The following is a 15,377-nucleotide window of genomic DNA, read 5'->3' as shown; positions in this document are numbered from 1 at the left end:
CAGATGTCAAGCGGGCTGGTGGAATCTGCTGTGGTGAGGGTGAGATCTTTTAACACTTTTCTCCTCCTTGGATAACTACCATGCCATGTCTGACACATTCCCTGAGGTGTCCCCTGCACACCCTCCTGTCTGACAGCTCTGCCTCCTGTTCCCAACTGTGCCTGGTGCACCCAGCAGGAGCAGCTGCTCCAGAAATCCCTGTTTTTTCCCCTGGCAGCTGAATGGTCTTGGAGCAGATATGCTGTCCTGTGACTGGACATCTCCAGCCTGTGGCCCCACGTGTGACCCTGACATTTGGGGATTTGACAGACCTGTACAAGGAGCAAGTGTGCCTGTGGGAACGGTGACATTGTATGGAATCTGTAGCACCTAAATGCTTTTTCTTTGTGGAAGTGGTGGTCAGACCTTGGTAGGAGCTGCCCAGGGAGGTTTGGAGTCCTTGTCCCTGGAGGTGTCCAAGGAATGACTGGATGTGGCACCCAACTGACAGGTTGGTGAGAGGTCAAATCATGGACTCAATGATCTTGGAGGTGTTTTCCAGCCTTAACAATTCAGTGATTCTGTAAAAACAGAGGAGTGGCATTAATGGAGACTGGCATGAGAACTGAGCTGCTGGTGGGCTGAGGCCACTGGTCATAGCTGGAAATATCCCCTGTCCTTGATTTTCACTGCTGGAAGAGCAGGGATGTGCCGGAGCTCACCCTGGGTCGGGGGTGGCTCTGTGTGGTGGAAAAGTCTCTCCTCCAACCCGTGCTTTCAAAAAAACCTCAGCAGTCTCTTGTTGTTTGGTCTCAAGGCAGTTTATTGCAAGTTATCGAAAAGATTTTCTTCTGGGGCTGCTGTGGTTTGCTCACAGCTCAGGCAGAGGCACACACACACCCTGACATCCTCTCTGACCCCGACTGCTTCTTCTCCCCCTGCCCAGGGCTGCTGCTGTCTTTTATATGGTACATTACGTGTGACATGGTTACAGTTTTTCTCCAATGCCTATTACCTATATTAAATGGTGCTTTTCTACTCTAAACCAATCTGTGAGTGCCAACATCACCAAGAACATGGAGGTGAGGAAGGAGAAAGAGGGAGGACAGGGCAGGCTCAAATCCCTCCATCTTAAAACTTCTGACTCCCATGTGCAAAACCAAAACTCCCTGTACAGAACTCAAAAATTCTTCCCTTTACTTTGTGACTACTTCTACTCTAATATCTAAACTTTTGTGACTTCTTGTTCCACCTGTAAGGTTGGTAAATCATCCCATGGCTCAAACCCAAAATCCCAGCTGTTTCCAGCTACCTGCCAGGGTCTCAAATGGTTCTGACCTGGGCCCAGACCTCCAAAAATGTCTGAGGGACATTTTGAGTTCCGACAGGGATGGAGTCTCCAAAATTGTTGACGATATTCTGCTTGGCATGCCAAGAGAGGCTGGATGGGAGTTGTTGTGGTGGAGAGGTAAAGGAGGGAGTTGTTAGAACTCCCCTTGAAGGATGGTTGCCAAACCACCATAAAAACTTTCATTTGTAGTTCTTTAGATGCAAAAGGCTGTTTAAACACCACATTTGTTTGTATGGGTGCAGAGCAGGGTCAGAACACTTATTTTGCCCTTCCCTTCATTGCTGTGAAATGTAAATAGATTTCTTTATGTGCTGAGTGATTTACTTCAGTCCACAAAGGTACTTCCAAACTCTGAATTGAAGGACTTGTTGTGCACTGATTTTCATTTAGTGAATTGTATTCCCAAAGAGAGGGACTGGGATTATTGAAAGGTATTTATGTCTCTAATGATGCCTTGGAAAAACAGGTCACAGCTGAGGTCATGTTGGCTGCCAAGTGTTAAGAAGCTGTACAAATACATCCCTTGGGCTGTGAATAAACATCATATTTCTGCAGAATTATGTTTTACTTGCACTTTATAGCATTGGTGCTTTTACCTTTCATTAAACTGTGCAGATATTTGGGGATTTGCAGTTTGCATTTTAAGAAATAAAAACTCTTGCTTTTCTACAGTGATTGGTTCTTTTGCATTTATTTATACAGTGTTGACTTTCTTTCACAGAATGTATAGGTAGCAGTCATTTTTATTCCTTTTTTCCCCTATTACATGCTTGAATTTAAAGAATTACTAATTAAGTTCTTCATTAGCTAATTTGTGTTGCAAAACACAAAGTTTGTAAAAGGTGCTGTTACTTCTGAGAAGATTTGTGCTGCAAATTAATTTTTCTACACTTCAACAGAAAGTGCCTGAATATAGGAAACAAAAAATAATAATTTTAACCTACACTGAGTGATAAGTTCCAAACTTCTTCTTTTAGGTCATTATAAATCAACACTTGATTGTCCTATGCAGATGCAGTAGGAAATGTGACACTAAAGTTAATTTTTAGATCCAAGTACCTAGAACAATATTGGTCCACAAATACAGCCAGGAGATTTATGGACACAGAGCTTTCTTTTTCATGAGCAAACAGAACATTCCCAATCAATTCAACTGTTTCTTAATAAAAAAAAAAAAAAAAAAAAAAAAAAAAAAAAAAAAAAGGAATTTTGTGTTGATAAAAACCTGATCTTTCTGGCAAGCTGCTGGGGATAGTGTAGCTCCTCCTGCAGCTGCAAGGAAGTAAATTGGTGTTATTAGCAGAGGAAGAACCATTCCCTGTTATTCAGGTTGTTTAATACTTCTCACATAAGAGCCTATATTTAATTCCAATCTTTGTACTGAACTTGAATTCTGCTTGGATGAAACTTTTCCAGAAAGCCACGTTCTTCAGGTGGAGATTTTTGACAGAGAGAGGAGACCTTCACTGAAATAATTTGTATTCTGTAAGAGACTCAAGGAAAAAACTTGGGTTTTTCACTCCAGTGAAACCTCCAATAATATTTTCTTCAAGGTAATCTTCACCCCATGTGCTTGGGACTTAAACACAGATTTTAGCAAGAGGAATCCTTTTGCAATTGTATATCCATGAGCACATTCCAGCTGAGCAGGAGCTGGAATTTCAGGCACCTGGGGGTTACTCTGTCTGTCTTCCTTTGGAGAGAGGAGGAACACGCCCTCAGCTGAATCCAGCACCTAGAACCTATTGCCCACTGATGAAATAAAATTTAAAACCTGTGGGAAGAACTGAAAGTGGAAAAAGAGCCTGGTGGATGATACCAGCGCTCACTATCTGTGCTTGGCCTGGAAGCAGCTCTGAGGAGGGAGTGAGGGGAGATGCCAAGGGATCCCTGATGGAAAAACTCATGGGATTGTAATGCAAACCACTGGCAGTAGAGTAAAAATACTGACATTTTCCAAGGAGTTTCCTTTGACATAAAAAAAGTGAAAGCATTTCAGATGTTACTGTTGTGATGTAGAACTTTGTGGCATCTGAAGTTTTCATGCAGGCTAAATGATCTTAGCTACCAGCAAGTCACCTCACTGAAATTGTTTCTTGGTCTTTAGACACCTCTGTGTTGTCATTTCAGTCTTCTGACATTGTAGCACCACCTCTCAAGATGTCCTGCACAACCTTCCCAAGAGATTAACTGGTTTTAATTCAATGATTTTGCCCTGACTTGAAAGTAGAAGTCCACTCTATTGTCTGCAAGTGGGTGAAATGAAAATTAATGAAAAGTAAAGACTTGCAGCTTTAACTCCCTGCCCATGTCAAACTCTTGTGGAAAGTGCTCCTTTTCCTGCTCTCTTCAAGTGTTGTATTCCCTGAATCCTGAGCCTCAGCAAAACTGATGCATTCAGCCATTACAACATTTATAGCTTGCTGCAGAATCCCATGGAGGCAAATATGACCAAACTCACTTAATTAGGTTTTCTCACAATGGCCAAGATGATTTTATTAGTGGCAAATCAAAACTTTTCTGTTCTCCATTTCCTCCTTGCTTTGTAACAGCATCTTTATCAAAGAACCTCAACTTTTAGATGTCCAATGCATTAATTTTCATTGTAGTTATTTGACATCAGCTGACACAGGGATTATGTTGTGCTTGCAAGAGATGATTTTGTGAGTGAATCAGGTTAGGAAAAACCCAGAGTAAGGGAATTGTTTTACAGGATGATGCTGAAGACTTGTGACTCTGAGATCCACAGTGAAGCACTTCCATAATCCTTCCATAATCCTTATAATCAATGTGTTAGGAATTAATGGATATTCAGAGGGCTCATTTCAGAATAAACAAATTAACCTCAGTTTATTAAATTTTCTAATGTGTTTGAGAGGGTTGAAAGGTGCTTTCTGAGAAGAGAGGGAGGTCGTGGTCTCCTGTTACAGAGATCTGTCTGCAATACTGTAAATCACTTAACAGATTAAATTATTAAAGGACAAACCAAAATTTAAATTGAATTTATAAATCATCAATGAGAAAAATCATGCAGATTAGATTACTCAAGTTGTGTAGCAGTGCTGCTCTGACAGAAATGAATGGAAAATAGAAAATCAACCAGAACAATGAAAACACGATGATGGATCCACAAAACAGAAACAAAAAATATTAAATTAGTTTCCTAAAATATTAAATTAAGCCACTAAATAAAAATGCTCATGTCAAAGATATGCTTATCTCTGTATTACATTATTGCCCTCTCTTAACAATGATCAATTATTTTATCTTGCCAACGCTATTAAATCCTGCCATGGGTAAAGTATTTCTCAGGATATGTGTTGTTTGTTCAGTCATTTCTTAAAGAATCTGTTGTGGTTTGACCTCAAACTGGGTTGTACAAGGGGGAGGTGGCACCAGAGGTGGCTGGGAGCTCCTGAAACAGAATCCCCTCTGCTGCTGGATCCCTCAGGCAGGGCTCGGAAGGTGAATTTGGGAAATGGGGGACAAATTTTATCACAGTCACTGCCATTGACAGCCCCTCTAACTTCCCAAGAGACCTCAGTGAAACTCAGGATGAAGACATTGCTTATGAGGATGGGTGGCTGCATCCAATTCTTTTATTTTCCTCTCTGTCAATGTTTAGATTTGGGGGTTCCAGGATTTCTTGAAAAGTCCTTGGACAAGGTTGCTTCTTGGAGATGAAGTTTCTAGGCATTATTGGGAATAAATAATGACAACAAAAGTGATGAATTCATCACCATAGCAACTGAGGTAACAGTACAGGGTGCCCAGATAAGCTGTGGCTGCCCCTGGATCCCTGGAAATGTCCAAAAAGACAGGCTGGATGGGGCTTGGAGCAACCTGAGATGGTGGAAAATGTCCCTGCCCATGGCAGGGTGTTGGAAGAACATGATTTTTAAGGCTCCTTCCAACCCAAACCATTCTATAATTCCATTACAACATTTTATTTAAATATTTTAAATCTAAACCAAAATGTGTCCTGGTTGTTCTGCCCATGGAAATGATGCAGAGTGAATATAAATTTCTTGTATCCACATGGAAGATTAGTTGACTTCTGGCAGTGCCTGTTTTTAATGGACTTTGGAGAAAATGCTGGATTTTCTTTGGAGAAGTTGAGTTACACAGCACCCTTTTAGAGAAGCCAGCCAGGCTTAGCCACAGACCAAGGCAGGAAGCTCTTGCTTGAGACTGTCATGGAAACATTTGGGAATTTCCCCCGTGAAAAAAGTCCTGACACAGATAAATTACTGAGAAGCTGTTCTGTAGTAACACTTTGCTTTTAATATGCAATTTTCAAACTCGAGGACTTCACCAGCTGGTCAGTCTTTTAAAGTGGGATTATAAGGAAGTTTCTGCAGTATATTCCACTGGGAATCAGGAAAATGTGTAGATTAAAGAAAAAGGATGACATATATGGGGGAAAAAATGTCTTTTTCCCTGTGCAAATATACTGAGAAGCCTGTGGGTACCTTTGAGGTGTGTAAGCCAAAGGCAGATCCTTTGAGGCTAATTCAATGTGACAACAGGGAAGAACTGAGCCCACCAGTCCCACAAATCACTCACTGTTTATATTTTCTACCAGAACGCAAACATTTCTCTTCGGATGAAGTCTTGTTAAGCACAAATCCCACAAACCTCCTTCCACTTTCCACCAAGGGAAAGGTTTCCAATAAAAAATCCACTTAAAAGCCATCAAAGACATTCTGTATCTTCTCTCCAGCCAATTTTCTGTTCCCCCTGGTTGTGTAAGCATCTTAAATTAGAGCAGATTCTTTTGTCAGCACAGATTGGATGTGTCATGAAGGAGCTGGATCCCAGCTGGGTGGTCCCAGCGTGGAGCATTTGTGCAGCTCCTCGAGGCAGGTGAGACTCGGATCCACGCGGGCTCCATACCTGCCAGGTCAGCATCCTGTTCTGGAGACTTCCTGGATCCCAGGGAGCGTGTTCCTGCTCTAAAACACTTCGACAACAGAGATGTCATCAGCACTGAACTTATTTCACCCTCTGAAGAGATCTGGAAATAGATTTTATGATAACTTGCAAGCAAAAAAAAATGTGTTGTGTTGAAGCTTGGTTTGATAATGGGTAGACTTTTATTAATTATTTAATTTAATTTAATTTAATTTAATTTCATTTCATTTCATTTTTATTTATTTACATAAATTTTCATTTATTTAAATTAAAGAAATTAATTATATTATTTTATCTAATGATTTTATTAATTTATTTAACTGTTATTTATTATTTTAGTATTATTTATTGATCTGTTTGGGTTTTTTTTAATTAATTTATCTAACTGATTAATTAAATAAATTAATTTCAATATTAGATCTTGTTGAATTAATCTTGGCTCAGTCCAGAGAAAATACGCCTGGAACAAAGGAAAACATTTTAACAAAATGTTGTTCCACTCATTCTGTGAGTTTGGTAGAACCAAATTTTGGCAGAACCTCCACGCCTGTACACATCATTTTTAAAAATCAGTTTTAATATACATACATAGCACTATGTTTTTAATCATACTTTAAAATCATATATTTGGAATATTTTCTTTCTGCTTTGCTATAAATTTCTTTACTGCTCAGTTTCATGCTTGACAAGAAAAGACTGTGAAGAATCAAAAGTCCTTAAAAAAAAAGGCGATTGATAAACATTTCCCATGTCATATCTGTCTGGTAACACTTTTCTAATAGTTTCAGCAAGTCATGAGAGCGAAGCAAATTATACTTCTTAATTAGGGAATGTATTTTGAACCTCATGAGAATCTTAAATCACACCACTATTTTTGAAAGCTAGCTTAAAAGCCTAATTTTAGATTTGCCATTTTCAAAAAGATAGTCTGTATTAAAAACTCTCTATTAGCCTATTGAAAGCCTAATGTTTTCAGTTTTCCAGAGTGACAGATTCTCTGCCATTGAAAGGGTTTAGTAGGAAAATAGATACTTTTCTTTGATTCACATATTTCTTTATAATTTTAATGTCTATTACAGCAGCACATGAGCAAAGCTGTATATTCTGTTGGGTCTGTGGGCCAACAGTCTTAACTGTAATATTTTTTTTTTTTTTTTTTTTTCTGCAGAATTACTGGGATGTGGCCTTGCAAAACCTTGTTTTGAGTGGGGTTGAGCTCCAGCCAGTGACTGACCCCACCCAGCCCTTGCTCAGTCCCCACCAGTGGGACTGGGGAGAGAATTGGAGAGAAAAAGGGAGAGAATCTGTGGCTTGAGGTGAACACAGTTTAATAGGTAAAGAAAAATATACACCCACAAGCAAAGCAAATCCCAGAATCCATTTCCCAGGGCAGGAAGGTGTTCAACCATCCCCAAAAAAGCTGGGATCCATCACATTTAACAGTGACTTGGGCAGACAAAGGCCATCAATTGTAAATACAGTGGTAAGAAATGTGACTTCAGACTTCAGTTCAGAAGGATGGATGATTTCTTTATTATAACTGCACTATAATACATAAATATACTATTTAAAGGAGATACTAAAACTACATACTTACTTTTTCTAACTACTATATCTAACTCCTCACAACTCATGACCCTGAGAGTTCAGCCCCAGGTGGGTTGGATTGGCCACCAGGCTCAAACAATCCTCACCAGAATCCAACCAAGAAATCACCCCAGGCAAACAATTCTCCAAACACGTTCCACATGGGAAAAACAAGGAGAAGAAATAGTGTCGTGGTTTGACACGGAAAGATAATTTTTTCCGGAAAGAAGAAGTCAATTTAGATATTGACCAATTGAAAGTAGACACGCCTCTGAGAACACAGAGGGGTTGAAAGCAGAATTCCCAGGGGAACTCGCTCTCTTTGGTTCCGGTCAGCGTGCAGTGCAGACCTTCCCCCGCCCAGCCATGAGCTGGGTGGGGAGGGGAAGCCCCCATGGCCTGAAAGGTAGGCCGAAAGCCCCAAGGGTGGTGAAAGGACTGGAACCGGGCTGGCCCCTGCAGATGGAAGGGTGGAAGAAATATGGGATGTTTTTATTTCCCCCCTTAGAGTTTTTTTTTTGAGAGGGAGAGAGAAAGCTGCAAGGAAGGAGGAGCGGGGGGAGCTGCTGTAAGGTGCTCAGTTGTGTGGGAGTTGCTGGATGTCCGGGCATTGAGCTATTTTGGGAGTTTGGACTTTTAACCCTTCCTTGAGAAATGAAAGCTTTGTGAATTTTCCTTTCCCCTCCTCGGTTTGAAAGAGAGGAAGAGGGACACCTTGGACCCTGGGATGGGATGTTGGAAGGAGGAATTCTGGATGGGAGGGGGACAAGGAGTGGCTTTTGGCTGGACTTTTCTGTGTTAGCCACAACCTGAACCAAATCTTCTCCGTCAAGAGGGACTGTGTTTTGGGAGGATGCCAGTGAGTCAAGAGACCTGCTTCAGCTGAGAAAAAGAAAAAAGTGGAGTGAACAGAGAAAAAGTTAAGGAGTTTGTGGTGGCGCCCCCTTGCCCTGTAAAGGAAAGAGAAGAGAAGAAGATCTCTATTCTTGAGCCCTCGGCCCCAGGGGAAAATGGGGGGGGACTGTGGTCCCAAACAATGAAAAACTGAACTGTTGTTTTCTCCCCTCTTGGCAGGGCATCCTTGAAAGGGAAAATCCTAAAGGCAGTGACCATCCATGCATTGGTGGTGAGAGCACTGTGCATGGAAAGGAGAAGGGTCACCATGGCAAACTTTTTCTCCGGGCGGTGCCATGTGTGACATGGAAACACAGGATGTGGCAGCTGTGTTTTCTTGGGGGGTCTGTGGCACAGGGGAGACTCTGTTCCCTCGATGGACTGAGTATTGGTTGTTTGGAGGGTGGAAACCTGATTGGGGTCCAGATTGTGTCTCACTGTGGTTTGTTAGAGTTGGGTGGTGGGGGGGGGAGGAATGGTTTGCAAGGTTTTCATTTGGATCTTTGTGTGGTTTTTTTTCCCTTCTTTAGTTTTCTCTTTTCTTTTGTAGTAGTAGTTTAATAAAGTTTTTTTCCTGTTATTAAGCTTGGGCCTGCTTTGCTCTATTCTAGATTCCACTTCACAGCATTCAAGGTAGGGATCACATTTTCATAGGGGCACTGGCATTGTGCCAGTGTCAAACCATGACAAATAGAAATTGTTTTCTCTTCCTTCTCTCTGTGCTCCTTTATGAAAAAAAATCTTGAGAGAGAGAAATGTTTCTACCACAGCCATCACCCCAAACACCTCATCTTCCTTCTTCTTGTCCCATCTCCAGACTCTGATGCCATATGGTGTGGGATGTCCCTTGGAACATTTGGGGTCAACTGTCCTGGCTGTGTCCTCTCCCAAGCCTGTGTGCACCCCTCATCTCCTCGCAGGTGGAGTGGGGTGAGAGGCAGAAACAGCCTCAGCTCTGTGCAAGTGCTGCCCAGCAAAAATCCCTGAATTATCAACACTGATTCCAGCACAAATGCAAAGCACAGCCAAGAACTTTCATCTTCATTCTCCCATCTCTTTGCACCTGGGCTGGATGAGGAATTGTGTGTCCAGCAGGAGCAGGGCAGGGATTGTCCCTCTGGGCTGGCTCGGAGAGGCCCCTCCAGGGCTGTGCCCAGTTCTGGTCCTGCAGGAGAGACCTGGAGGGGCTGGAGCGTGTCCAGGGCAGGGAACGGAGCTGGGAAGGGGCTGGAGAATTCCTGAGGGAGCTGGGAAGGGAATGGAAAGTTCCTGAGGGAGCTGGGAAGGGGCTGGAGAATTCCTGAGGGAGCTGGGAAGGGAATGGAGAGTTCCTGAGGGAGCTGGGAAGGGGCTGGAGAATTCCTGAGGGAGCTGGGAAGGGGCTGGAGAATTCCTGAGGGAGCCGGGAAGGGGCTGGAGAATTCCTGAGGGAGCCGGGAAGGGGCTGGAGAATTCCTGAGGGAGCTGGGAAGGGGCTGGAGAATTCCTGAAGGAGCTGGGAAGGGGCTGGAGAATTCCTCAGGGAGCTGGGAAGGGGCTGAGCCTGGAGCAAAGGAGGCTCAGGGGGACCTTGTGGCTCTCACAGCTCCTGCCAGGAGGGGACAGCCGGGGGGTCGGGCTCTGCTCCAGGGAACAGGGACAGGAGGAGAGGGAACGGCCTCAGGCTGGGCCAGGGCAGGCTCAGCTGGGACAGCAGCAGGAATTTCCCCATGGAAAGGGGGCTCAGGCCCTGGCAGGGGCTGCCCAGGGAGGTTGGTGGGGTTTTTTTTGTTGGTTTTGGTTTTCTTGTCGCATTTTTCCTGGCAGCTCTTTCACCCTCTGATCTGACTGAATTTGAATGTTGTTGATCAGTGCTGCAAATGAGCAATTAGTGTTTAATGGTTGTCAGACACCACTCTCTTCATTTATCAATCTATTTAAAATTGGAGGAAGTGGTTGGAGACAAACAAGCGGAATTGCCACGCAAAGAAAATAGAGTTAATTGAGCTCAAATATTTGCAGTGTATCAAGGTAAGGATTTACAAAATACAAAGATGTAAACAATGATTTGCCTTCAGTTTTCCCAGGACTGAACTGAATATTGAATGAGGCTTTCTTGGTTGAGTCTAAAGGTGCTAACAACTCTAGAAATAAGACATTTTTATATCAACATTACTCTCAAAATACAGATTTGTTTTGGTTTTCATTCTGTTTCCAGCCTTATGGTTACTCTAAACTATTTCTTACAGATGTTTTCATTATTCTCAGGACTGAGTGGGAAAAGGAGTGTTATTCCTCCTGGGGGTTCATGGTCCAGGGACAGTCAGTAGGAATCTCAGACTTTTGCAGGCAGGATAGTACAGAAGCCTTGTGGTTTCTAAAAGCACTGAATAAAATTGCTGTGATGAGATGGGCAGCAGTGTGAGAGTGAGTCTTAGGTTGGAAATGGGGGTGTCTGTTCTACTTCCATCTGTCAGAGCTGGGGCAGCTCTCTGCTCTTCACTGGGCAGTTTTTTCTTATCTCTTCCACAGCCAATCCTTCCAGGAGATCTCTTCTGTTAATTATTAATTATCTTTTGCTCATGACCAGTGAGTGTCCCTGCATGACTGAGGAAATTCCATCATCCATGGGGAGATGCTCTGCCCAGGGGAGGAGCCAAACATTCCTACCTGGATACAATCTGACCTGGGAACAGCACAGCAGCCTTTGCCCCCTGCATTCCCAGAGGAGCAGCTTTCTTCCCCCTGCATTCCCAGAGGAGCAGCTTTCTTCCCCCTGCATTCCCAGAGGAGCAGCTTTCTCCCCACTGCATTCCCAGAGGAGCCCAGGCCCATCTCCCCCAGCCCTGGAGCTCCAGAGGAAAACTCCCCCCTTGTGCAGGATCCTGCTCCAGCAGAAGCACAGCTGGCACTGCAGGAGGGCTGAGCCACCCTGGGATGGGACTGCTGACACCTCCCTGACCCACAGGGGATCAAATCCTATTCTGACTTTGTCAGGGTTGTTTTGTATTGCTGCATTTTTATTTTTTTCCTTTATAAAGAACTGTTATACCTATTCCCATATTTTTACCTGAGAGCCCCTTAATTTCAAAATTATAACATTTTGGAGGGATAGGATTTACATTTTCCATTTCAAGGGGGGCTCCTGCCTTCCTTAGCAACCACCTGTCTTATCAAACCAAAACAGAGCACCACACTGAGTTTTGGTGGGAATTGATTGCAAACAGAGCAAAAAAGTTGATCTGACATAAAGCTGGAAGAAGGAATCCGAATAGATGCATGAGAAGTCTGCTGGTGGTTCCCAAAAAACCCCAGAGACATGCCCTGTGGCATGGAATGCCTTTGTTCCTGTTTGGATTTCCACATGGAACATCCTTTTTTGATGCCAGCCTAGTGGTGCCACTTTTCTTTATGGGAAGTGATGGAAGCAGCGGTGGAACAAGAATACTGTCAGCTTTTACAGGATTGGAAGTGCTGTTTGCCCTCTTCAGCAGCAGCTGAACGCAATTTGAACTTCATGATGAGTTTAGGAAGAAGTGAAGGATGACCAGGAAGCTGAAATAAAACCAAATAAAAATTTGTCACTGTCTAGTGGAAAACACAGATGAACACTCTGCCTGCTGGTGGATGGACTGCATTTATTCCCACATGGACATGATGAACTGCTCATTTGGGATGAGGAAAGACATTTTTCTCTTTGCTGGTGAAAATCACAGAGGCATCTCAACAAAAAACATTTTCTGTGCTAACGCTCTCTGCTTCCTCTCCTTTCTTTCTGTCTTTCTCCCTTCAAGGAAATGCTGTCAGGTTTGGTTTTTTTTTTATTTTTTTAACTGGAGAGAATCATGGTGACTGTGATCACAAGGATCTGCTTTCCATGTTCAGAAATAGGAGAAGTGTAGCAGCTTTTCCCCTCCTTTCTGATAGCAGTGGTGAAAAGTGAAAATTTGCCTCCTTTCCCCATTTCCAGGTTTTCCACAGCATTTCTGTTCCGGGTCTCACTTTGATTTTTTACCTCATTTGCCCCACACTTGAGACAGTCATGGCTCAAATCCAGCAGTGGTTTCATTTCTGTTTCCTGCTCTGAACAAATGGACAGAAACGAAGCCAATTCCAGTTGGATGAGCTCTGGACAGTGACCCAATCACTTCCATGTGCAGACTTAGCAAAATCCACACCTTCAGGGCTTTGACAACTGTCCAGCACCTTCAATTGGATCAACTTCCCAACCTGGTGTCACAATCCCTCTCTAATTCTGACACAGTACTGATGAGTTTAACATCATAACTTATTTCTGAGTTTATTTTATTTATCTGTTTGCGTGAGAGGGGATTTCTGTTGTCATTTTTGTTGGTTTTGTAAATATCTGTTGGATTTTTTTTTCTTTGTTTCAGGATCTTTGATGATGGAGGCTGTTAATAAATTTTTACTGTCTTGACTCCACTTGACCTAAAATTACATTTTCAGATAAATCTTGATATTTTGCACTATGGTACACAAGAGGTGGCTACATCTTCTGCTTTGCAATTCTTTTTCATTTCCTCCATCTCCTATAAATCATCTTCTGTATTTCTTTCTGCTTTATTTCTTAGTTTACACCATTTGTTTAAAAATGCACAAGAAGACAAATGCTTATTTAGAATTCCAGCTTTTGTCAGAATTTTTTACTGAGTTTTGGCAGCTTTACCTCAGAATAAATCCATCCTGTTCCTCCTCACCTTCAGGTCTGAAAATCTGCATTTCTATCCCTGTTAGGTTCTGCTGTGCTGCGTGCATGAATATTGGCAGGAGCAGAGAGACGGATTTGAGGTTGTCAGTGAATTTCAGAACCTTTCCAAGAAAGCCTTGGGGAAAGGGAGCTTCTCCTTAAATTTGAAGTTGCTGGTGAGTGGTTTAAAGTAGTTTTATTAATAACTGCAGGCTTTTTAATAAGGTGACAGCTGGTAGAATAATTTAATGGACAAGCTTGAAAGATTATTTCTTTTTATCCTTCTTCTCTCAGAAACAAACTGTTCAAACTGCAAATAAACACTAGTGGGTACAGAATCACACATTGCTGAGATGGTAATGTAGGTTTGGTAATTTCCATATTCAATTAGGAATGGCTAAGTAGGCATTTTAACCATTGCAATTACACTCAATTATCCTCAGTGCTGCAGCCCTGGAATACCTTGGACAGCCCAGGATGCCCCTTTCCACCCAAGCAGCAGTGTGAACACAAACTACCTCAGCTGGGACCTGCAAAAGTTCCTAATTTCCAAAATTTCACTCCAGGCTGGACTTCAGTGGTATATTTACCCCTGAAGGAAATGCAAAACCAGAGATCTCAAAGATGGAGAAATCTGAGTTTCTCCTGGAAATGACCCTGCCCAATATCCAATCCAGAAAAGGCGTCTGCTGTCTCCATACAAGGGTCCCGAGGAGAACTTGGCTTTTTGGAGTGCAGGATTTCCCCTGTGAGGCCACAAGGAAGTGCAGACTCTGCATTATCAATCCAGGAGTCCTGAACTTCCCTCTGAAGGATTTTGGAAGCACCTGGCTCCCTGTGTTTCCAGGATCACGTAAGTGTCTAATTTAGATTGAAATTAGAATCACACATGGGGTGAGAAGCCTAAATTTTAGGTGCTGCGATGCTACACTTAAGGTGTCTAAAAGGAGAAATCTGAATATAGGTCTCAGTATCTAATGTGTGGGTTAGGTACAAATCACTACCAGGTTCTAAATTACAGGGTGAAGATAATTTCAGGCTCCCATCATTTCAGACTAATTAGTGCACATTAAATTTCATCCTTGTCAACCGGGAAGAGCAGTGCAAAATCAGCCACTTTGGGGTTTGTTTGAATCTCTTCTCTGCAGAGGATCACACAAGGCTTGGCTGTAGGGACTGGGCCAGCCTTTCCACCCCAAATATATGAGGAGAGGATATAAAATATATGAGGAGAGGAATGCAACTCTTAACCTGAACCTGAACCAGGTTCTTAACCTGAACTTCCTGATGTCCAAACATCCTCTCTGGCTTCTTAATTTGAATGACAATCATCATTTCCATCTTGTTCTGTGCAAGGAGAGATCCTCACCTGATGTTCAGTGTCACTGCACAGTAGGGGAAAGTTGTAAATTTATAATTGATATGTCCTAGGAACCCATAAGGTCTGGTGACTTGGTGTCTCCCTTGACTTCAGGGGAGCTGGAGAAAGTTTTTGGGTTTTATGAAGTCGCCAGCACATTTTAATCATTCAGTTTAACTGTACTCCCCTGTATATTTTATATATATATATATAGACATATATATATATGTGTGTGTGTATATATATATATATATATATATGTAAATATATAGATATTTAAAGACTGTAGTTCCCCAGTGCATGTCCTTATCCCTTCAAGCAGCTACAGAGCTGCAAAGTCTGAAATAGAAGTGGGTTATTTTCTCCTTGCTTAGGGAACACTAGAGTTGGTTGTGACAAATATGCCATCCCCATAAAGTATGCCCAAAAGAAGCAGGGAACAGCATCTAAACTTGGACATTAGAATTCTTTTGTGTGTGAGAGGGTTTTTTTCACTTTTTTGTTGTTTTTTTTTTGATTCTCACAAGAACAAAGGGACCCCAAAAGTGTTCATAACATCAGTGAGATACAGCATCAGAAAGTCCCTGAGAGATTTTGTCCAAACC

Source organism: Lonchura striata, chromosome 2 (assembly GCF_046129695.1).
Source record: "Lonchura striata isolate bLonStr1 chromosome 2, bLonStr1.mat, whole genome shotgun sequence".
Taxonomy (NCBI): domain Eukaryota; kingdom Metazoa; phylum Chordata; class Aves; order Passeriformes; family Estrildidae; genus Lonchura; species Lonchura striata.
The sequence above is the reverse complement of the archived record's forward strand: the minus strand, read 5'-3'. Positions refer to the sequence as shown.